This window comes from Lolium rigidum, chromosome 6, assembly GCF_022539505.1.
Source record: "Lolium rigidum isolate FL_2022 chromosome 6, APGP_CSIRO_Lrig_0.1, whole genome shotgun sequence".
NCBI lineage: Eukaryota > Viridiplantae > Streptophyta > Magnoliopsida > Poales > Poaceae > Lolium > Lolium rigidum.
Window position 1 is genome coordinate 135,567,112 of NC_061513.1, and position 22,793 is coordinate 135,589,904.

Genomic DNA, 22,793 nt, shown 5'->3' on the forward strand with positions numbered 1-22,793 from the left:
GGAGATAATCCCAGTGAGTAGCGAAAAGGTGGGCGGAGAGAGCTCTGGAACAAAACGTCCTGCTGCTGAAGAAGCTCAAGTGCAGGGTCAAGAAAAAGCGGAAGTTAATTCTTCCGGAAAGGCTGAAGCTGCGGCTAGTGATGCCATCGTTTTTCCGAAGAACTTCGGTGATCCAACTAACCTTACCTCCACCCCCAAGGCTTACGCAACTAAGTTTTTCAACAAGCTTACTGAGGCGGAAAAGTGGGATCTGGAACAAGATATGCTCAACGCCATGCTGAGCAATGCTTGGGGGAAGCCTGGCACTGATTCGTCGGAGATTCATAACTTTAAAAAGGAGGTCGGCCAGTTCTTTGACCATCTCCTCTGCAAGCAGAAGGTACTTCCCAGTAGCCCCCAAGTATTTAGGCGGAAACTAGTCCATAGTTAGCACCTAAATACTTAGTGAAAACTCAAACTAAAGAAGATTTTGAAGTGTCGTAGTAGCCCCCAAGCGTTATGGCGGAAAACTTTCCGGCAATAATGCTTCGAAAGGATCCACTGTTGTATGATGTAAATGGAATTTACTCCTGGTCTGTGTCTATTTACAGGAACAACAAGCGCTTCACTACGAGCTACACAAGAATATCGCCCTGCAACGCCGCGTCACTCTGAGCCAGGCGGAGAAAATCCAAGCTGCTAAGGCAGAAAACGCAGAACTGAAAACACAGCTGGCGGAAGCTCAAGGTTTGTTTCCGGCCATTCTTTCCGTTAATTCAAGTTCCGACTGTCATATTGATTTTAACTTAACTTTGGATAGGTGCATCTTCTTCCCTCGCCACAGCTTCGTCTGAACTCGAGAACCTTTGCTCCTCTTATCAAGCTCTAGAGACGAAGCTCGCGGAGGCGGAACAGAAAAGGGAGCAGGCGGAAAAACAGCTGGCGGAGAAGAAATCTGAACTTATCAAAAAGGAGGGCGAATTCGCATGAAGAGAAAGGTTGACATCGACACCATCCAAAAGCAGCGGAAAGTAATCAACGGGCTCCAGAAGTACATGGACGCTGCGGAGAAGCATTGGGACTTACTCAACGCAGATGTCATGGGTATGTAGGAAACTTACTAAATAGAACTTATCCGTTGAACTCAATCTTATACTTATCTCCGCTTATCTTATGCAGAACCTCTTGGATATGACGAAGAGCGTCGGAGCCAATTCCCTCGCGATGATCTTCTCCAGCTTGCCGGGGATGACTGCAAGGATCTTATCTCCACCTACCAGAAGATTTTCCATAATCTGGCTATCAAGAAGAGTCATACTTGCGACGTCCGCAATCTTATTCAGAGAATGGACATTCTTCCGGAGCTGGTTGTGGATCTCCAAGCTTCATCAGCTCGAGGCGCTGCTGCGATGTCCCTGGCCATGTGCCTAGCTCACCACCCGGATCTTGATATCGACAGGGTTACCTTCGGTGTACCTCCAGCTTCGGATGTCAACGCGCTGCTGAATGCAGTAAGCGGCTATGACACCCGCATCGCCCGCAGGATCCGTCATGAGGAATTTTTACGACAAGGTGGTACTTCCTGCTGACGAGCCTCTTGAAGCGGAGCTTCATAAGGAATGAGAAGCGGAAATGCGCCCAACCGGATCCGGCTATGAAAGCCAGTACACCTGGACTAGCTCCAAGGAGGCCGAGAAGGGCAAGTCAAAGGGCAGCGCGGCGTCTTCGAGTGAGGAAGATGAAGAGAGTGATGACGATGACGTCTCTTCTCAGCCGCAAACCGAAGAAAAGAATGAAACTGAACCTGATGTTCAGGGCGATTCTCCTCCGGCCAAGGGCCAGTGAAAGACTTATTCCTGCGGGAAGAGAAACAATGCATCATTTTGGCCCCATCGAGGGTTTGTAAGATCTAACTTAAATTTGTAAGTAGCTAGGGACGAAACAACTGCATGTGAGCGGAAAACTTATCCTGCGATCCTTATTATATGAATGCATGTTTCGTTCGTTGAAAAATAAAGTGCTAGTTTCTAAGTTTTCCGGCTTGCTCACTTGACCTTCCACGAGACGGAAGACCTTTAGCCGGAAAACGCTCGCCTGCTGTGATGAAGCCCAATAGCAATCCGTCAATAACCGCGGAAACAAGCCCCCAGCCAAGGTGCCGGAAATCGCTACAAGTAATCCATGAGTTCACAACGAAAAATTTATCCACCAGAAAATTTAAGCTCACGACCTTAAGGATGATTTTGAAAATCACAATTTTCATACACGCCTAGGCGGAAAAATCCAGCTCTGCGGTTTTAGTCGGAAAACATACACGGTCTAAAAATGAACAAGTAAAGGAGGTAAAAGACTCAAAGAGTGAACCATATGCTTTTATCTCATTGATCATGTATAACTACTACAAAGTATGTAATTCAAAAAAATTGCTAAGTGTGGAAAGGACGTAGCTGTGCTATATTCTAGGGACGATCTTTCTCATCATAGATGTCATCCGGATCCTCTCGTTTTCGTTTCCGGTACCAATTTGTAGGTCTATCTTTCTTCTCGCGGAAATCAACGAGGTAGTATGATCCGTTGTGTAGCACTTTGCTGATGACAAAGGGTCATTCCCATGGAGATTGCAACTTATGCTCTTTCACCTGCCGAAGGCGGATGACTAGGTCGCCTACCCTAAACGAGCGATTCCGAACTCGACGGCTATGGTAGCGTCGGAGTTTCTGCTGGTAAATGGTAGAGCACTGGTCAGCTAAATTCCGAGCTTCCTCGATCAGGTCCACAGATAGTTGTCTGGCCTCGTCAGCTGTATCTTCGCTGTAGGCAAAAACTCGCGGTGAGTCGTGGATGATGTCAGAGGGAAGCACTGCTTCAGATCCGTATACTAGGAAGAAAGGGGCGAACCCTGTTGATCTGTTAGGGGTAGCTCGTAAACTCCACAGAACAGCATCTAACTCCTCATCCCAAGCTCCGGCTGCGCGACGCAGTGGTTCTTCAAGGCGAGGCTTGACTCCGGCTAGTATGAGACCATTGGCTCGCTCCACCTACCCATTGGACCGCGGATGCGCCACAGATGCTAGATCAAGCTGGATCCCTACGTCTTGACAGTAATCCTTCAGTTCTCCTTGAGCAAAGTTTGTGCCATTGTCTGTGATTATGCTATGTGGGATGCCGTATCTCACTACGAGGCTGCAGACAAATTTTAGTGTTGTAGCACCATCGGCTTTTCTCACTGGCTTTGCCTCGATCCATTTACTTAACTTGTCAATAGCGACCAAGAGGTACTCAAAACCGCCAGGAGATAATTTTTTCAGCTTCCCCACCATATCAAGCCCCCAGACCGCGAATGGCCACGTAATGGGGATGGTCTTGAGCTCCTGAGCTGGAGCACTTGGTTTAGTAGCGTAATATTGACAGCCTCAGCATGTTTTCACTAATTTCTCAGCATCTTCTTTAGTTGTGAGCCAGTAAATCAGGTTTTGCAACGAGGGATCTGGGAGCGGCGTGATGCCAGCGATCACCTGCATGGATCTCTCTGAGGATTTCGATGCCATCCTGATTTGAGACGCATTTCATAAATACCCCGTTTGCGCTTCGTTTGTAGAGCTGTCCATCAACTATTGTGTAGGATCTTGCTCATCTGATGACCTGTCGTACGAGGACCTCGTCCTCGGGCAACTTATTGCGGTCCAAAACGTAGTCCAGGAAAGGTTTAGTCCAAGCCGGAGTGATTACCATCACCTCCTTAGCCGGAGATACTGCCACATCCGGATTTTCTGGGTTAGCACCCTTTACCGAGGGTATCCGTAGGTGCTCAAGGAAAATTCCGGGAGGAATGGGTTTCCTGCCGGATCCGAGTTTGGATAGCATATCAGCCGCTGTGTTATCATCTCTCCGGACGTACTTGACTTCGTATCCGAGGAAGCATTTGGCGATCTCATCAACTTCGTCTCTGTAAGCCGCCATAACGGAGTTTCTGGCGTTCCAGGTTCCGGCCACTTGTTTTGCCACCAAGTCGGAATCTCCGCAGCATATGATGTGCTTGATCCCAATTTGCTTAGCGATGCGCAGTCCGTGTAGTAGAGCCTCGTAGTCCGCCATGTTGTTTGTAGCTTCGAAGTGAATCTGGAGGACGTATTGCAGTTCTTCTCTGGTTGGGGACTTCGGGGTGACTCCGGCTCCCGAGCCTTGATGCTGCTTGGATCCGTCAAAGTGCATGACCCAAGTTTCAGGTACCGGCTCTAGCTCTGCATCTGGAGCTTCTGTCCAATCTGCGACGAAATCCGCCAGAATCTGGGATTTGATCGTAGTCCTGGCTTTGTAATTGATGTCGAAGGCAGATAATTCAATGCCCCATTTTGCTCTGCGTCCTGTTGCGTCAGCGTTGTTAAGAATCGTTGACAGTGGAGGCTTGCTCACGACTGTCATGGGATGCTCTTGGAAGTAGTGTCTCAGCTTCCTGCTACCTAGGAATACGCCATAGGCTAGCTTCTGAAAGTGAGGATATCTTTGCTTGGATTCCGTCAGTACCTCGCTAATATAATAGACTGGCCTCTGGACTCCATATTCATGACCTTCTTCCTTTCGCTCCACCACAATGACAAGACTGATAACTTTGTTGGAGGCTGCCAGGTAGAGGAGCATAGGCTCTGACTCTTCCGGAGCTGCTAGAATAGGTGGGGAGACGAGTATTTCCTTCAATCCCTGAAGTGTTGCGTCTGTTGCGTCGTTCTAGACAAATTTGTCTGTTTTCTTCAGCAGTTTGTATAAAGGTAGTGCCTTCTCGCCAAGACGGCTAACAAACCTACTGATTGCTGCAACGCAACTAGTTAGTCGTTGCACATCTTTGGGACAAGTTGGCCTTTTGATGCACAGGATTGCCTTGATTTTTTCCGGGTTAACTTCAATGCCCCTATGAGAGACGATGAAGCCAAGGATTTTTCCGGCTGGTACGCCAAAGACGCACTTCAGCGGATTTAACATCATCTTGTACCTTCGGAGGTTCTCAAAGGTTTCTGTGAGGTCGCTGATCAAGTCGGATCCTTTTCGGGTCATGACCGCGATGTCGTCGACGTAAGCGTGTACGTTCCGGCCAATTTGGTCCTTCAAGCACCGCTGCATCGTACGTTGGTAGGTGGAACCTGTATTTTTCAAACCAAAAGGCATGGTGACATAGCAGTAAGTGCCGAACGGAGTGATGAACGAGGTCGCCTTTTGGTCGGACTTCTTCATCCGGATCTGGTGATACCCGGAATATGCGTCAAGAAAACACAGAAGTTCCGCCCTGTCATCGAATCAATGACTTGGTCAATTCGCGGCAAGGGGAACGGATCCTTCAGACAATGCTTATTCAAGCCGGAGTAATCGATGCACATTCTTTGTATTTCAGAATTCTTTTGGGTACAAGGACGGGGTTTGCGACCCAATCAGTATTGATAACTTCTACTACAAAACCTGCCTCTAGTAAATTTGCTAGTTCCATTCCTATGGCGCGGCGCTTCTTATCTCCAAAGCGTCGCATAGCTTGCTTCACCGGTTTAGCCCCCGGATTTATGTTGAGGTAGTGCTCGGCGAGTTCCCTTGGTACTCCGGACATGTCCGAAGGTTGCCATGCGAAGATGTCCATGTTAGCGCGGAGGAACTCGACGAGTGCGTCTTCCTATTTGGGGTCCATGCTGGCTCCGACCGACACCTGCTTAGAGCTATCTCCTTCCTTGAAGTCGATTTTCTTGGTGTCTATCGCGGCCTTGAACGAAGTTTTCTGTTCAGAGATCTGCTTCTTGGTGGTATGCATCTCTTTTGGATCTACCGCGGCTCTGTAGCCTTGCAGCTCCTCTCCAGATATCGCAGATTCGGCGAAGGCGGCTTCGCCTAACTCGCACTCGTGAGCTTTCTTGTAGTCTCCGGATATGGTAATCATGCCATTGGGACCCGGAATCTTGAGCTTGTTGTAGATGTAGCACGCTCTTGCGTGAAACTTGTGGTAGGTGGGTCTGCCGAAGATGACGTGGTAGGAGCTCTTGAAGGGCATGACCTCAAACGTGATCATCTCTTCGCGGAAATTATTAACATCGCCGAAGGCCACGGGAAGTCTGATGCTGCCGAGGGAGTTCGCCTTTTTACCCGGAACCACACCATGAAATTCAGTGGTGCTGTGCTTAAGCTGTTCCTTGGTAAGGTTCATCCTCTCCAGAGTCTATAGGTACATGATATTCAAGCTGGCCCCTCCATCCATAAGGCACTTGGAGAAATCACACCCATCGATGTGGGGACTTACAACCAAGGCATAGCACTCCTTCGGAATGATTGTAGGATGATCCTTCCTATCAAACGTACACGGGGTTTCCGACCACCTGACATACTGCGGCACAGCCGGAACTGTGGCGTTCAGGATCCGGAGTGCTGATTTGCTGGCGCGGACTGTTGGAGTTCTGAGGAAGGTGTGATATGCACCCGCACTCTTTTCGACGAAGGGGTTGGACTTGTTAGCTGCGGAACCTTCCTTGGGATCCGGCGAAGTGTCGTCCTCATCCATCGCCTCGGAACTGTCTTCCTCTTTGTCCTTGTTTTTGCACTTTCCTCCTTTGCCGCGTGGGCGGTGCTTGCGGGCTCGTTTGTATCTTGCTTCCAGGTCAGTTTTGAGATCGTTGACCCACTTGCAGTTACGATTGGTGTGAGAGGACTTGCCAGTAGCCGGATCTATATGGGCTAAGCAAGGCATGTCTCTGTATTCTTCGTAAGTTTGGGGAGCGCGGGTTCCGGCAACGGTAACCTCATCACCACGTTGTTGGCCCCTGCCGGCTTCGCCGCCGCGGCCGCGGCCTCTTCCGCCTCCTTGACCTCCTCGCTGGAAAGCCATGGCGACCAAGTCGGATCCGCCGCTTCTTTGGTCATCAGTGGGGAGTTTTCCGCTTGCTGCTGCCGTTATAACGGTTCTTCTTTTGCTGATGCAGGGGTATGCCTGTGGCTGCGAGGTCTCCGCCTGCGTTGTCATCGGCGGCGGTGTGATTGCTGGCGATGTTGATCATGTCATGCAAATTCAGCTTCTTCTCATTGACCAAGCAAGTAAGCTTGTGCCGGAGCAGGCCTCCCCTCTGCAGTCCACCTATGAAGGCGTGCATAGCTGTGCGATTATCGACGTTCTCGCACTCGTTCCTGGTTTGCAACCATCGGGTGAGGAAGCTCCTTGATGTTTCAGCCTTCTTCTGGATACATGCATGTAGGTCGCTTGTCGTGGCAGGTCTTTTGTAGGTGCCCCTGAAGTGCTTCTCGAAGGCGTTCTTCAGGTCGAACCAGCAAAAGATGGAGTTTTCTTCGAGGTCGCTGAGCCAGATCCTGGCTGGACCCACAAGGTACAGCTGGAGCATGCGACAGGCTATGTTAGGGGTTCCTTCGGCGAAGGTTACTGCATTGTAGTAATCCTCGATCCAGGTATTCGGCCTTTCGCTGCCATCATAATGCTTTAGGTTTCCGGGTAGCTTGAGGTTCATCCTTGACTTTGGTTCCTCTCGGATCATCCTGCCAAAGCACTTTGGGCCGATGTAGTCAGATCTGTATTTGTTGAGACGTTCCCGCGCGTCACACGAGCCATTGCGGGGGGATTTTGTGCTTGAGCGAGATCTCCGGCCTCCGCCTCCACCTCCGCCTCCACCGCTAGGTGGTGGGGAGGGAGACCTGCGAGGGGGCCGATGCGACCTCTTGCTTCCGCCTTCAGATTCTCCTCGTCCTTCACGCTGCTGACTCCGGCTTCGATCGCTGCCTTCACCATGGTGATGGTCATCTCCATCGTTCCGGCTTCTGCGAGGCTCCGGGTCGCGTTGCTCATTCTGGCTCCGACAGGGTTCCGGCGTTCGCACCCTGTTCATGTTCCTCTGGGGGACCACGTTGTCGCGGATGTTGATTCCACCAGGACCATGGGGCCTAGTGTTTCTGACTGGACTACGATGGCGAGGAGGTGGAGGACACGGGTATCCTTTGGGCGGGGGTGACGGGTTCCGGTACTTGTCCCTGCTAGTGTACATCGCATCATTTGGGTCTGACGGAGGCGTCTTTGATGGTACAGGGATCGGATTTGGGTGCTCTCTAGTTCTCCTTCTGCGCTCCGAGGATCTGGTGCGCGATTCGTCGTCGCAGTGTTTGCTTCCGGAGGCATCCTTTTGCGCAGTGGACATGCATAACTCTGGGTTAGATTCCAACTTGCGTGAAGTGTATGCCTTGCTCTGCTGCCGTACTGCTGAAGCGACGAGTGTGCGGAGGTGGTTGATGTCGATTTCCTCATTGTTCTTGGCCAAAATCTCCGCGGCCTTCTGCATGTTTTCCTTTGGAGTTGTGAGCGGCTGCTAATTAGAGGGAGTCGCGGATGTGATCTTGCGGGGGCCAATGGCGTCCCGTCGGATCTTGTCTGCTTCCTTGTGAGCGTCCTTCATCATGGACTCCCAATGTTCTCGGAGCTTTTTGGCCTTCTGCAAGGAGTCAACGGCTTCGCGCTCCCTTTGGAGGAAACCATCCATTACTTCTTGAGCCTCTTGCCTTTCTTCCAGCATCGCCGCTGCGGTGGTGGAAATTTTCTTGGCGGTAGCCAGCATCTCCTTTCTTGCAGCTTCTAGAGCTACCGGATATGCGGCTTCCTCCGGAGTTATAGGCTTGTTGAGGACTTCTGTGTGAATTAAGGCTCCTATGCCTGCTTGCTCCACGAGTTCTTCCGGGGTCAGGTAATCCTTGTTCCCAGAGACGTTGTCTTCTCCGGAATCCGACACAATGCGGCGACGAGGTCGCGATGACGGAGTATCCGAAGTGGACGGTCTCGGGAGGGCTACGCCGGTAGGGGTCTCTTCTTCGTCAGCGTCCTCCCCTAACCTAGTTATGGTCGCTAGGACCTGCTTAGGTGGAGCAGATTCCGCTTCAGCTTCCTCTTCGCCCTCTAACTCCTTCAAAGCTTTGTTGAATTCCTCCGTGTTCATGGATGAAGCATCGTCGGAAGTTGTACTTAGGTTGCCCAGGATTGATTCTTCTACATCTCCGACATCCTCTTGTTGTTCGGGGGCTTCGCTTTCTCCGACAGCCTCTTGCTGTTCCGGGGCGTTGTCGGCTCCGGCAGCCTCTGTAATATCGCAGGTATAGATACGATCGAGGGGTAGAATTTAGAAAGGGATGTGCATTGCATCGTAAAATCTGGGGAAATTTCGCGCTTTTAAAGAAAACTGCATCGAAGGGGGACAAGTTTCTCTCTCGACACCTTACAGGGTTAGGGTTTTGAGAGTGCGATAAACTTGGACCTCAATTAACTCAATTAGGGTTTTCGAGAAGAGAGGGGAACTTATATCATCTCAATTTAAGTTGCATGATTGAATTACAATCTTATGTTTTTGAATTCCAAAATTCAAACATTAAACAAGAATATTATAATCCAAATATGGATAATTCAATCAACAATTAAATAAATAAGATATTGGAACAATAGAAATTATAATTTAAGCTCATTAGAGAAAACCTTGAGCTTTATTGATAATCACAAAGGATACATTGTCATATACATTATCCAAATTGAATTATGAATATTACAACTCATTACAAGAATTAAATGGAAAATAGAAAAGGAAAAGTACAAGTAAAAGTAAATTGCTAAAGTAGACAAGTAAGTCTTCATGATTTGCTTGAACACCACTTGATTGATCTTCTTGATCATTTTCCCAAAACCTGCAAAAGCAAACAACAAAGACAAAGCAAAAAAGTTAAGCCAAGTGGTAAAACCACTTGGCAAGTTAGTCAAAGAAATGGAATTTTGGGTGGATATTACCAAACCAGCCGAGCTGATCCACTCACAGCTCAAGTTCCAAGCCACACACACACAGGCAGCTCACAATGCATGTGTGCATGCACACCAGCACACACACAGCCAGAGGAGTCACCAAAGTTACCAGGCACTGCTGTCGACCAAGAGAGCAAGGAGAAGGCCATATAAAACCTTTTCACAACCAAGAACCCTAGCAGCTCATCGACAAGTCTCCAAGGGGTAAGAACAACAAGAACAGGAAGAACAACCAGAGCTGTTCAACCTTTCTGAAAACCACCAGAAATTAATAAAGCCAAGCCCAGCAGGAGGAGCAGGGCAAGCTTCACACATCAACCAGAAGCAAACCCTCTACATCAGCAAATAAACTAGGAGCTGGAGTGAGGTATACACAAATGATCCTGAGGAAAACCCTGTTTTGCTCATCAATAGCATACACATGCATCACAGAAGCAAAGAAGGGTAGAACCCTGTTTGTATCATCATGTGGCTGCCAAGCTAATTGGTGCTAGAAAGCAAGTGACCTAGCTAGAAGGAAATTACCAAGGGAACAATGGTTATGTCAACACAGTGACATAACCACAGAAATCCATCATGAATTTATCCTATATAGTCAGTCAGATTCACAAAGCACCTATAGCCTGATAAACCATCAGATTAATGGACAGTTAATTGTCCAGTATGATTTCAACATCAAATAACCTAGCAGCCATGGAAGACTACCAGGAATAGTGCACAGAAGCATCCAATAGAGGTAGGAGCAACCATTTCTAGCAGATAAAGTCTGCTAGGGTCACAACAGCTACCTAGCCACACAGATAAATTCACTAAAGCATCACATCATCACCCAATAGGGTTCAGTATGAGCTAGGGTACCCAACCAGTGGTTGGCATCCCTCTAGCTACATCAAATCCATCTATGAGATCATCACCGCTAAGCAGTTCACATCATTTATCTACTCAATACATCAGAGCTACACAGATAAATGAAACAGATAAGCAAACCAAGCACCAAGTCTTGCATATGATCCAAGGGATCACTACAAGCCTCAGCAGAAGCTTGAGCAAGCACAAACATGCAACAGCCCAAGCTTGAGAATCACATAGACTCAAGGAAAAGCATCAGTGAGCCATAAGTCATAGGATAGCAGACAACCACCAAGCAACTGGTGATCACATGATCACCAGGAGTTGACAGTGCATGCAAAAGTATGCTAGAGCCAAGCCTAGCAATAACAACAACATAAGAATTGAATTCATGCATATACAGGGACCAACAGGAGGTCCTGGAGATCACATGATCATCCAGAGCCACAATTAATCAACCAAGATATCACAGATAATTAAAGAGATGCATTATAATTGTATGCAGAAGCACACTACAACAAGGTGTAGAGTTGTATAACTAGCAACCATGCTCCAGAGAGCATCACCATGAGGCACAGGCTCTAGGAGCAACAACCAGGAGCACCGGCACTTGCCATTGGCAAGGATTCTTCACGAAATCAAGCCGTGGACTCGATAAATGAATACATAGCAAAGACATAGCATCATTAGCGAGAATGAGGAGTAGCTACGGACAAGAAATACAGGCATAAGCAAGCCGCAGCATATAGGATCACACAGAACCATGCACAACATGTAGGAGAGAGCAGCAGCATAAGCAGAGCAGCAGCACATGCATGGTCACAGAAGCAACATCATAGGCTAAGGCATGGAAGTAGCAGCAACAACACACAGCAGCAGCACGGCACCATGGATGCCAAGGCATCCATTGGTGGAAGAGGAGGAAGAACAAATGAGAGAGAGAGAGTGTGTAGCACACACCTAGGAGAGAAGGCAGCAGTCGCGGCCATGGAGGCCACGGCGGCACACGCCGGGCGGACGGCGGCGCCAGGCCAAGCCCAGCCAGGCCACGGCAGAGCCGCAGCACCCAGCACACCAAGGCGGGGCTCACGGCGGCGCCATAGCGCCAGGGACGCCGGTGAGCGACGGATCCGTGCGGCCGAGACACAGAGAGGTTGGGGGCGAGCGGAGACGGCGGCAAATCACAGATCGACGCGGACCAGAAGGTGCGCCGTTGAACGGCGGTTCGTTTGCGACCGAGGCGGCCGGAACAAATCGGCGTCGGCGCAGGCGACGCGAGCGTCTCGGGAGCGAAGTAGGGTTAGGGTTTCTGCGAGAGAGAGAGAGAGAGAGAGAGAGAGAGAGAGAGAGAGAGAGAGAGAGAGAGAGAGAGAGAGAGAGAGAGAGAGAGAGAGAGAGAGAGAGAGAAGGGGGAAAATGAGACCGACCGAGCAGGACCGAACGGGTCGGTTCGACCTACCTCGTTGGGCTCCACTGACAGGTGGGCCCTGGGGCAAATCTGTCCTTTCACAATTTTGTTAAAACCACAAACTTTGAAAAAGATAGAAAATGGTTAAGAACTCTAAAAAAATATGTAAATCACTCAGAATAAAATTCTCTATCATAATAAATATGAATAAGAATTATTGAGAAAATTCAAAATAAGTCATATTTAAATACAAGGAATTTATCATTAAAAATCAAACCTTATATTTTTAATGATAAAAATAAGTCCATAAATACTTTTGGACTTTAAAAACACCTTGACAACATTTCAAGGTAGTATTTTACCCTAAACAGAGTATCCCTAAATTTTTCTTAGTAATTACCTCTAACATGAAATAATAAAGCATCGGGAAGGGGGAAACAAAACCCTAAAAGCTGAATCATGCATAATTGCTTCTTTAACCATTGCCCTTATCAGACAATGATGCTATTTTTCAACAACAGAGGACAAGGGTCAGTCCACACCATCGAACTGCAACACTTTGCAGTCTTCAGGCAAGTTCATCGCTTGCTCATGTCATTTGAGTGTTTTTACCAAATTACTTGCAAAGTACTATACTTATCACTCTTTCATGAAAAGCAAAAGTACTACTTTCATAACTATGAATATGACTATGTGGTTGGCAATGGAACCATGGTATGTGTTGACATGGTGGAGGTTCCGTTGCAATGGGTTTATATCCATCTAGGATTAAACAACAAATGTCGTCCAGTGATTCTTGTGCCGTAATACCCGTGTTAACCATAAGATCTGGAGTGGGACGGAGTAGTCAATTGTGCTTCCACCTCTCGTTCATCAACGGATGCGCTTACCGTAGCAGTTGTATCTTGCGAGAAAACCGGAGGGTGGGGATCCCATTCTAATTCCCCACGGTAATGCGGTCTATGATGGTTTGCAACGACCGGCGAAGGACCATGGTTGCGACCTGGTAATAGTTGAGGTCGGATGGTATCCTATGGATACGCTAGCCGGCGAGAACCCAAGGTCGGAATTGCAACAAAGGGTGGGTGTTCGAGGTAGCGGAGGAGTATGATTGGCTAGACCTTATACCGGGCCTCACACCAAAGGAAGTGTGGACGGGAAAGCTGCTCAGTTGGCACCAAGGTTAAGATCTCTTATGGGTAAAGCAACACACCTCTGCAGAGTGTAATGAATCGTGACTCGTCACTCCCTGTTCCGGGTTTGGAACTGCGAGCGCTGCCGGAAAGGAACTCCATGAAGTTCTAGTAAACCGGTGAAGGCTGACGGACATAGTTCTTATTAATAAAAGCAACCTTTTGAAGAAATGGTTATTAAAACATGCATTTGTATTAGACTTTTTGGTCTAGTATCGTAGCTAGTGCATTAAACACCTCTTTCCTAATACGAACTTGTTGAGTACGCTCATACTCATACCACTCTTAAATCCCCTGCTTAGATTGCATGAATCGTCTTGAGGAGGACATCGACAACCAAGAAGGAGCAGAAGAAATCTGCTATGAAGAGCCAGACCTCTCCGGAGGTGTAGAAGGTGTAGACTATCTTATAGTCTACGGAGCCAGGAACGGTTCCAAAGGAGAACAAGCCTAGGATAGTGGAATAGTAGTAGTAACCGAGCAGTATGAACACTTAGTACTTAGCTGCTCGAGTAGAATAAGATGTATGACCTGCTGAGACTATTATATTGTAAGTTAAGTTGGGTTCACCTGGAACCCAGGACTATCCTTCTCTGGACCCAGGAGGAACTCCGTGATGATATGTACATATGGTTTGTAATAATATGAATGAGTTATGGACCTGCTATATTCTGTTGTACTACTCTGAGGGTTGTAATATTTGCGGATTGGTACTTCGTGAATGTTATATCATCGACTGGCATACTACAACATGTAGTGGTATGCAGGGTCACCACAGCCTCATCCTGCATGGGTCCAGCTTCTTCCTGAGGAAGAGCGGTTCCAGCGGTATGTGCGAGGAAGTGCACGAAGTGACACCTTTGCTTCTCTAACACCTGGGAGACCCAGGCGGATCTGCATTGGTCTTCCACCGTTGTTTCCTGCTCAGGGGCGGATTGGGTGTGTTTTAAATTTTCCAGATCTAAGGCAGAATCTTCCTTAGGAAGTTCCTGCATCTCAGATCGGATCTTCGTGACTGCGTCCTGCTCAGCGGCGGTCGTGTCAGCGTTGCTTACCAGAGCGTTCCCGTCGGAATCGACGGTTTCGCCAATGAAGACGTGAATGCCGCCAATTGGGATGATGGAGAGCTTGATGGGGTTGGTCCTGGCCGGAATCGAGCACTCGTCCAGCGGGACAATCGGAAAGTTCCCGACGTAAAGAACACGCCCCACACCGATGGATTCGTCGTAGCTTCCCATGGCGGAACCCTCCCGGTTCTGGCCTCCTGACGCCGCAGGCCCCACGGTGGGCGCCAACTGTCGTTGCCTAATCGACGGTACCTCGGAGGAGGGATCCTCACGAGGGGAGAAGAAGTAGGGGCCATAGGGCGGAGAGTCCTCGGGACGGTGGTACGCGATTTACCCAGCTTCGGAACACCTGCTCGATGACAGGGCCTACTGCTGCTTGTTTGGAATTATCTGGGCGCTTTCGCGTTGTTACAGTGAGTTGTTGTTGTGCCTCTAGGGCTCCCAGGATCCGGCTTATAAAGGCGCATGGATCTAGAGTTTACATGGACAATCCTAGCCGGAATACAAGTTGCCTAACTACGGTACAATATCTTGTTGTGTACGTCAAGGATCCGCCTTCCATCAAGGCCGTACTGGATCCTGATACTTCCTGGGCCTTCACGGATCCGGCCTCCTTCGTAGGTCGGTTGGGATCCGGCTCCCTGCTCCTGGGCTGGACTTCATCCTTCATGATCTACAGCAACTGGGCCGCCTGATGGGCCATATGCCACATCACCATCTGTGGGCCACCCGGGTTTGCCGGATCTAGGCCATGCCGTTGATATACCGATAAAGTATACCCACAATAGCATGTGTACTCATGGTAGTCGGGCATAGTTAATAAGCTAAAAAAACTATGTTAAGCGGGCCCATGTGACTGATGTGAGATTTGTTGGGTTTAGTTTCACATCGGTTATGGGAGCAGACCATGGGCGACTTACAAGGCTAAGGGCATCCCTTAATTTCTCGTGTTGCCTTATTTCAGAATAGGTTGTGAATGCTACTTGGTGGAACATATATAAAGGAAAGGGGTGAGTTTTTTCCTTTACGGCAATACAAGTTGATTTCCTTGCTTATAATTTTGGATCGATTCCGTGATTTAACATATTTAAGAGTGGTTAGGAGAGAGAGGTTCCAAGACCAGATATCTGGTTGATCTAGGTTGGAGCGCCAAAGTGGTCATGTAACGGACCCATGAGCATGTGTAAAGTGAACTCGGGATTGCGACAACAACCGAAAATTTACTACGACAAGCTGTGCATCTTGGAGGTGATAATTAGCTTACTACTGCCTTCCCGAAATATTATCCTTTTCAAGAACACGCAAGCTGTGTTTCCTCTATATTAGGGCATCTCTAGAGGCGCGAAGCAAACGGACGCTGAGCGACCGTTTTCGTCCGCCGTGATCGGAAGTGCGTCTGGGCCTGCTCCAGCGGGGCGGCGCAAAGTGACCGGGTCATCCGCGGAGACGCAAACCTAGCCCAAATATGCGCCAGGTTTGCGTCTCCGCGGACGCTCCGCGGTCGCGCCGAGTGTCCGCCGAAAAAGACGTAGGACCCGAGCGTCAGTGGCAGGGAGGCCGACATTATTCCCGCCACTGGCCATTCCCCGCGCGAAATATCAAACTAGACCGGTGACAAGGTATCGACTTGTCAATGCCTACGGATTGTAGACTAGGGTTTTCGTGGAAATAGAGGGCAAGTAGATCTCGAGGGTTCAGCCGGAAAAGTACTCGACTGCTAAAAAACTAGGGTTGTGTTGTCAATGAAATCAATCCTCTCTTCGTCCCTCGACTCCTCCTTATATAGGAGGCGGAGCCGAGGGTTTCGTATTACACAAGTTTACAGATTCCGGGAGACTCTTTGAGTTCGAGCCGTAAAGTTACAAATCTCTTTATTCCTAATACAATTCTATATTTCCATATCAACAGCTAATTGGGCTTCCGAGCTTCATATTCGTCGACTCATGGGCCTTCAGTAAAGCCCGGGTACCATCTTTGGCAGGCCCACTGGGGATGCCTATGTTAGTAGCCCCCGAGATTTTGCTTTAATCGAAGAATAAAGGAAAATCTCCATCATTACAATTAACACATGATTTCTTCAAGTCACTAAACATCTTTCATAAAATAATCATATATTGTGCAGGGATTATGGTAGTTGGGGCTGGTTCATCTGATGGATCAGGTACCAGTTAACTGCTCTCGTGGCAATCCCGCAAAAACCTACTTCAAGATCAAGTCCCTGGACATGATCTCGGTATACTGGCGTAGTTCGACATGTGCCGCTTAAGGTCTTACCATATGCCGAACTCCAGTCATATTTTATCGGGTACCTAACGCGTCCGTTAGGATTTTTCGTCGCATCTGTTGACACGGAAAAAAGTAGCAGAGCGCATTCATGTGCGATACCACGCCACACAGGACGGATCCCGGGGTCTTACCTTCGTAGAGTTTTACGGCATTCAGAGATTTAATCGCGACTGAGGCGCTCTGAGAATATATTCTCGAGTGCCTTTTTCGGGTGTTGGAATGGCACATTTTTTCGAGTCATATGATGACTTATTATGTTGTCCTCCCGATGGGAGTATATGAATAGTTATTATCATAACTCAAAATATACTTATCTTGACTTCTTCATTTTCATCGGGTACGCAACAAGCGTTCCCGATGGGAGTAGCCCCCGAGGCTACAGCCAAGTGCTTGTACTTGGTTGTAGGCTCACCTTTTTATCATCTTGTCGCTATATTGTCAATTTTTATATCTCCCATCTTTATCGGGTGCGCGACCAGCGCTCCTGATGGGAGTAGCCCCCGAGGCTATAATCGAGTTTTTATACTTGGCTGTAGGCTCACATTTGCTATCTTTTGAATCATCTTCATACCAAACTTCCTACAAAAAGTAGCCCCCGAGCATTTGACCAAAAACTTGTATTTGATCAAAGGCTCCCGAAATTATTTTTTCTGTATCATAAGAACTCCTTTGTCGACAATCTTTGAAGAATTGCAGTCGAAATTTCCCGTATGGTGACATCAATGTTGATGTTGGCCACGATCGTTGTATTGGGAAGGTGCGGGTTCTGTCCTTTCAATGACATGTGGACCCCTGACACTGCGTCGCTTGACACGTTACGCACGTGGGGGCACACATCCTCCGCTTTTCCTGGCATGCGTGCTACGGAGCCTGCCCCGTAACTTCCCAGTAAATATACGATTTTACCCCTGATAACATGTGTAAGGCATCGGATTTGTTTCCTTTCTATCCAACGGCGTGACGGATCGCGTTCTTGGTATAAATGGCCTTCTTCTTCCACATCCTTTCCTTTCGCCGCGCCGCTCAATTTTTCTCCCTCTCTGCAAAAGGCTCCAGTGCCTTCCCCCAAACTCATTGCGCTTCTTCCCATCTCCACTTTCTCCCTTCACTCCGTTGAATGCCACCGCGCACGAAACTCCTCCAGCACACCGCTCCAGGAACCAACATGGCGACGGAAGAATTTGAGATCTCTGGATGGGAGAGATCCAAGATCTCAAACCAAGACATGAACATGCTGAAGAAGCTTGGGCTGACGCAGAAGGAAGAGGGGCTGCTCTTTCCCGGGGAGGAGAGCTTCCCTACACCTCACATCGGATATCGGGTAACATTCGTCGACCACCTCATCCGCGGCCTGTCCACCCCCATCCACGAGTTCCTCCGTGGATTACTTTTTGTCTATGGGCTGCAGCTACACCAGCTGACTCCCAACTCCATCCTCCACATCTCCATTTTCATAACCTTGTGTGAATGCTTTCTCGGGACCCATCCAAATTGGGGCCTGTGTAAAAGCATATTTTATATTCACCGCAACAACTCCCACAACACTGCCTACAACGTAGGTGGTGTTGTTATCTGTATCCGTCCCGACGTCGATTATTTCGACGTCAAATTCCCCGACTCCGTCCAAGGGTGGCGCAGGAGATGGCTATACATCCGTGAGGAGTACCTCGACTCGCAGGATTACAACATCGCGCCCTTTGATGGTGGCGCAAAAATCCTTCGGCGCCGATCATGGGACGCGGAAGCTACCGAAGAAGAGAAAATGGCGACAGATACGCTCATGAAGCGCATCCATGAGCTTCAGAACACCCACGGCAAGGAACTGTCGGGTGTTCAGATTACTGCACACTTCCTTAGGATCAGGGTGCAGCCTCTACAGGCTCGCAAAAACCCCCTCTGGATGTATGCTGGCGAGAAAGATGTCGACCGTATATCAAAAGATCTTTCTGTGAAGGATTTGGAGAAGCTTGTCCGACGTTTTTCGTCGCTGAGCAAGAAAGACACAGTTCCAACCTCTTGTCGCGTGGAACCATACAGCGGCACCAACACCCTCCCCAAAGTAAGTAACCTGTCTCTCGAGTATATTTATTCGACTGCTATCTTTGCTGAACTTGTTTTCTCGAGTGTCTTTTAATTTTCGACTACTATCTTGTTGTCTTACTGTCTTGCTGTCGACTGCTGTCTTACTTAACTATCCCTTGGTGTTAATTTTCCTTCCACAGAAACATCAAGTCTTATCTTCTCTGCCTCCCCTACCTGAGGGTGGGGAGGTTGACGAACGAGCCGTCGTTACCTCCACGATTCGCAGGGAACTTCTCGCCCTGAGAGCGAAGTCGCAGGATCTCACAAATCCGCGGCTTCCTCCGATAAAGAGATAGAATCTGAAGCTTCCGAATCAGCGCGCTCTCCTCCTTCCACTGCTTCTCCAAAGAACAAAAGGAAGAGGGATGAAGTTAAAGATTCCAGCACCTCCAAACCCATTGGGTCACCTGCCGAGGAAACTTCCCCCGAGGAAAAGAGTGGCTTCTGCCCTTACGAGGACGCTATTATTAGCTCATAAGTTTCGCTACTCCTTGTTTTTGCGTATTCTTTATAAAGATCCTCACTTTTCTCCCTTGACAATGGCGAAGAAGAAGAAGAACCCGCAGCTAATGTGACGGCTCCCACGAGTACGTCAAATACATTGGTTATTTCTGAAGCGTGTCGTGCTACCGAAGAACCTTCTTCTCCTCGGCAACATGAGGAGGGAGCATCGACTCCTGTCGCCAGCCCTCGAGCCCCTTCTCCTAAAATACCAAGGATTGGACTTGGCGAGAGCTACGAATGTTTTGCTGGAAGCTCGACGACTCCTTCCTTGGATGATGTAAGTTTTCTTGTATCTATATTGTTTATCGTTTGCCGAGGTTTTCCTTTCTGAGCCTGCATGTCGACTTTCTCCTTGCAGCCTCTAATGAAACCTTTCATCAATCTCGGTACTCAATTTATTGGGTACCGTGATACTGTTGAAGATTTGAAAGGTAAACCTTGCTTCTTGCAGATTCGAAGATTTTCTTGACTTAACTGTATTGTATTTTGACTTATCCTTCCTATAACTTCTCCTTTCGTCAGAGGCCCTCGCCAAAGCCAACAAACGCGCCGATGATCTTGCTGTCAAGCTTGATCAGAGCGAAAAAGCTCGGAAGAAAGCTGAGCAAGACGCTGCCTCTGTTGGAGATCTTCGAAAAAGACTCCATGTCGCTGAAAATTCTTTGAGCGAGAAGACGACTCAACAAGTTGCGCGTGAAGAGGACATCATAGGCCGCCTAGAATCACAAAATCGGCGCTTTGTCAGTAAGATATTTGATCACCTCTCTCCTGCTTCTTCTAAGAGTGGTTTTCCTCATATTTGTTGATAACCCGAATTTTGTTTCAGCAGGAAAAATGGGTCAAGATTTTGTGCTTCAGGAAGCTGAGGAGGATCGTCTTCTCGACGCCCTCTCCCTCCTTGAAATTCATGGGGACCTGGCGCGCCGCAGTATTGTCGATGCGTGGACCGCTTTTACGCGCCTCTTCCCCTACTTCTTCCCAAAGCAAAAACAACCAGATACCTTCTCTGAGCTTGCAAAGCACTTCATTCCTGAGGAGGATCTTGGGCTAGCTTTTCGGCAAGAAAACTTAAAGGTTGGAGTTGAAGGTACCATGGCCCTGGTTGCCGAAAGCCAGCAAAACATCGACTGGGCGAAAGTTGGTGAAACGTCGGGGATAAACAAGGAGAAGTGGCAGTCCTTGATTAAGGCTGCCAAGCCGCACTCGAAGAAGATTCTCTCCTTCCTCGGATACAAACCAGCTGCTTCTTCCAGTACCGCCAAGCCGGAGGTCAAGTAGACCATCTCACTCCTTCCTTTGTTCTCCCTCTTTTGGTAGATGTCGATATCATTATGATGTACGACTGCCTCTGCCGACTCACTAGGAGTCGATATTTTGTAATGGATCTTCACCTATGTAAATATTTCAACTTATGAATGGAAAGAGAAAAATTCTCGTTTGGTAATTGATGTCGACTTTTCCTTTCTTCCAGTTGGTGTTTGACAACTATTCTGAGACTACTGGACCACCATCTGCTTCCCCTGCTACGTCTCGGTCGAAACGGACCCCTGACGACGTTTTTTTGGACTACTCTTCATGTGCTAACTCGGATCAATTAGAATTAACTGAATTTCGACAACAGCTCCATGCCATGAAGAAACAATCCCTAATTGTCATGGAACAGTCCCGCAAATCTTCTGAACGGGAGAAAATAGCTCTTCAACAGGCTCAAGAATCCTTAGAATTGAAAGAATCTGCGATTTCCGAGGCCTTATAAGCCACCTCTCGAGAAAATTATATGCTTGATCTGCTGACTGACGCAAGTCTGGATATGGCGGGTAAGTTCCTCCTTTTGTGTTCTCCTTTTTCTTGTCCGTGTACAATTTTTTCAATCCTCATTATATTTCTTGACATGGGTAGGCTCCTTGCTGAATGCTACTGTCGAAGATAAGCGTGTTGATGCGAAATCTGAAGTTCTTCTTCGCCTTTCTCAACAAAACGACTCCAGCTTCTGGGCTTCCCCAGACCGAACCCGACAAATTGTACGTTTCCAGGATCGAGCTGGTCAGGTGCGGGAGTACCTCAAATTTTGCACCAGAACTCTGGCCATGGTTTATAACTCCATGTTTCCTCGGAATCTTCAGCCAAAAACCCTTCCTGAATTGATGAACAAGTTCAAAAGTGTGGATCGAATCCATGGTTTTGTGAAGGCCCAGTTACTTGCTGGTGCTAGATTTGCTATGATCATGCTACAAATCTGCGACCCGAAATTGGATATGGCCAACACTGATGAACTTTGTCATGTCAGATTAAAGAAACGAAGGAGAAACGTCAACACGATCAATGACGAGGTGACACCCGTAGCCGAAAAGATGATTGAGGATCTTCTTCGGATGGATGTTGAGTACTTCACCGAGAACCATTATGCTGATTCCATGGGTGCTCCTGCGGAAGGCGAAAGGGTAAACATAGATGACCTTATAGGAGATGAATGAAGTTTGTCCTTCTGCCGAATTTTCCTGTAATAAAGAAATATCTTATATATTGCGAGAAGTATGTATATTGCGAGAACTATGTATATTTTATTGTTTCTTCCTTCTCTAGCCCCCGAGTATTTTAGTAGGCGTATGTATATTTATTGCTTGCGAGGTGTTGTAACCAAGGCAAATAATTTGTGTTTCATATATTGTAAAGATCGAGTCTATTTTGTCGGGTGAGTTGTAAACCCCCAAGCCTGTCGAAGAAAAAGATGTATATCACCAATATCTTTACTATATTGTAGCATCGCGAGCCCGCCTCATTAAAAACCTTTCAGCCCCACTCGGTGCCCTGAAGGAAAAGAGTGCGTCTGAAAACTCGCGAGCTTTTCAGTACATTGTATGTTTACATGCATATTTCTATTTTGACTTCTATGCGTAGAAACGCCGAAGCTGCGCCACGTTCCATGGATTTGGCTCTGCGACCCCTGTCTTCTTGTCCTTTATCCTGTACGCTCCTCCTGTGATCACCTCTGTGACGATGTATGGTCCTACCCATGGCGACTCGAACTTTTCATGGCTGTCTTGGATAAGCCGAAGAACTAGGTCGCCAACTTGAAAAGACTTTGGGCGCAAACGTCGACTGTGGTAGTTTTTCAGGTCTTGCTCGTACTTAGTGACTCTTGACAGCACCTCATCTCTGACCTCGCCGAGTGCGTCGACATCGTCTTCTAGTGCTTTTCTCGAAGTTTCTTCATCATATTTCGCCACTCTTGGAGAATTGTGTTCTACTTCTATCGGGAGCACTGCCTCGGCTCCATGGACCATGAAGAACGGGGTTTCTTGTGTTGCTGTATTGGGTGTTGTTCGTATACTCCATAAGACTCTAGGCAACTCTTCTGGCCAGGTGTGTCGAGCTTTCTCCAGAGATGTTATCAATCGTTTCTTGATGCCATTGCAAATGACACCATTTTCTTTCTCGACTTGACCATTTGTTTGCGGGTGCGCAACCGACGCAAAGTGTAGTTTGATGCGTACCTCTGCGCAATATGCCTTGAATTCCTTGGAAGTGAAATTGCTGCCGTTGTCCGTGACAATGCTATGAGGGACGCCAAATCGAAAGACGATGCCTTTGACGAAGCTTGCCGTCAATGCTGCATCTGGCGA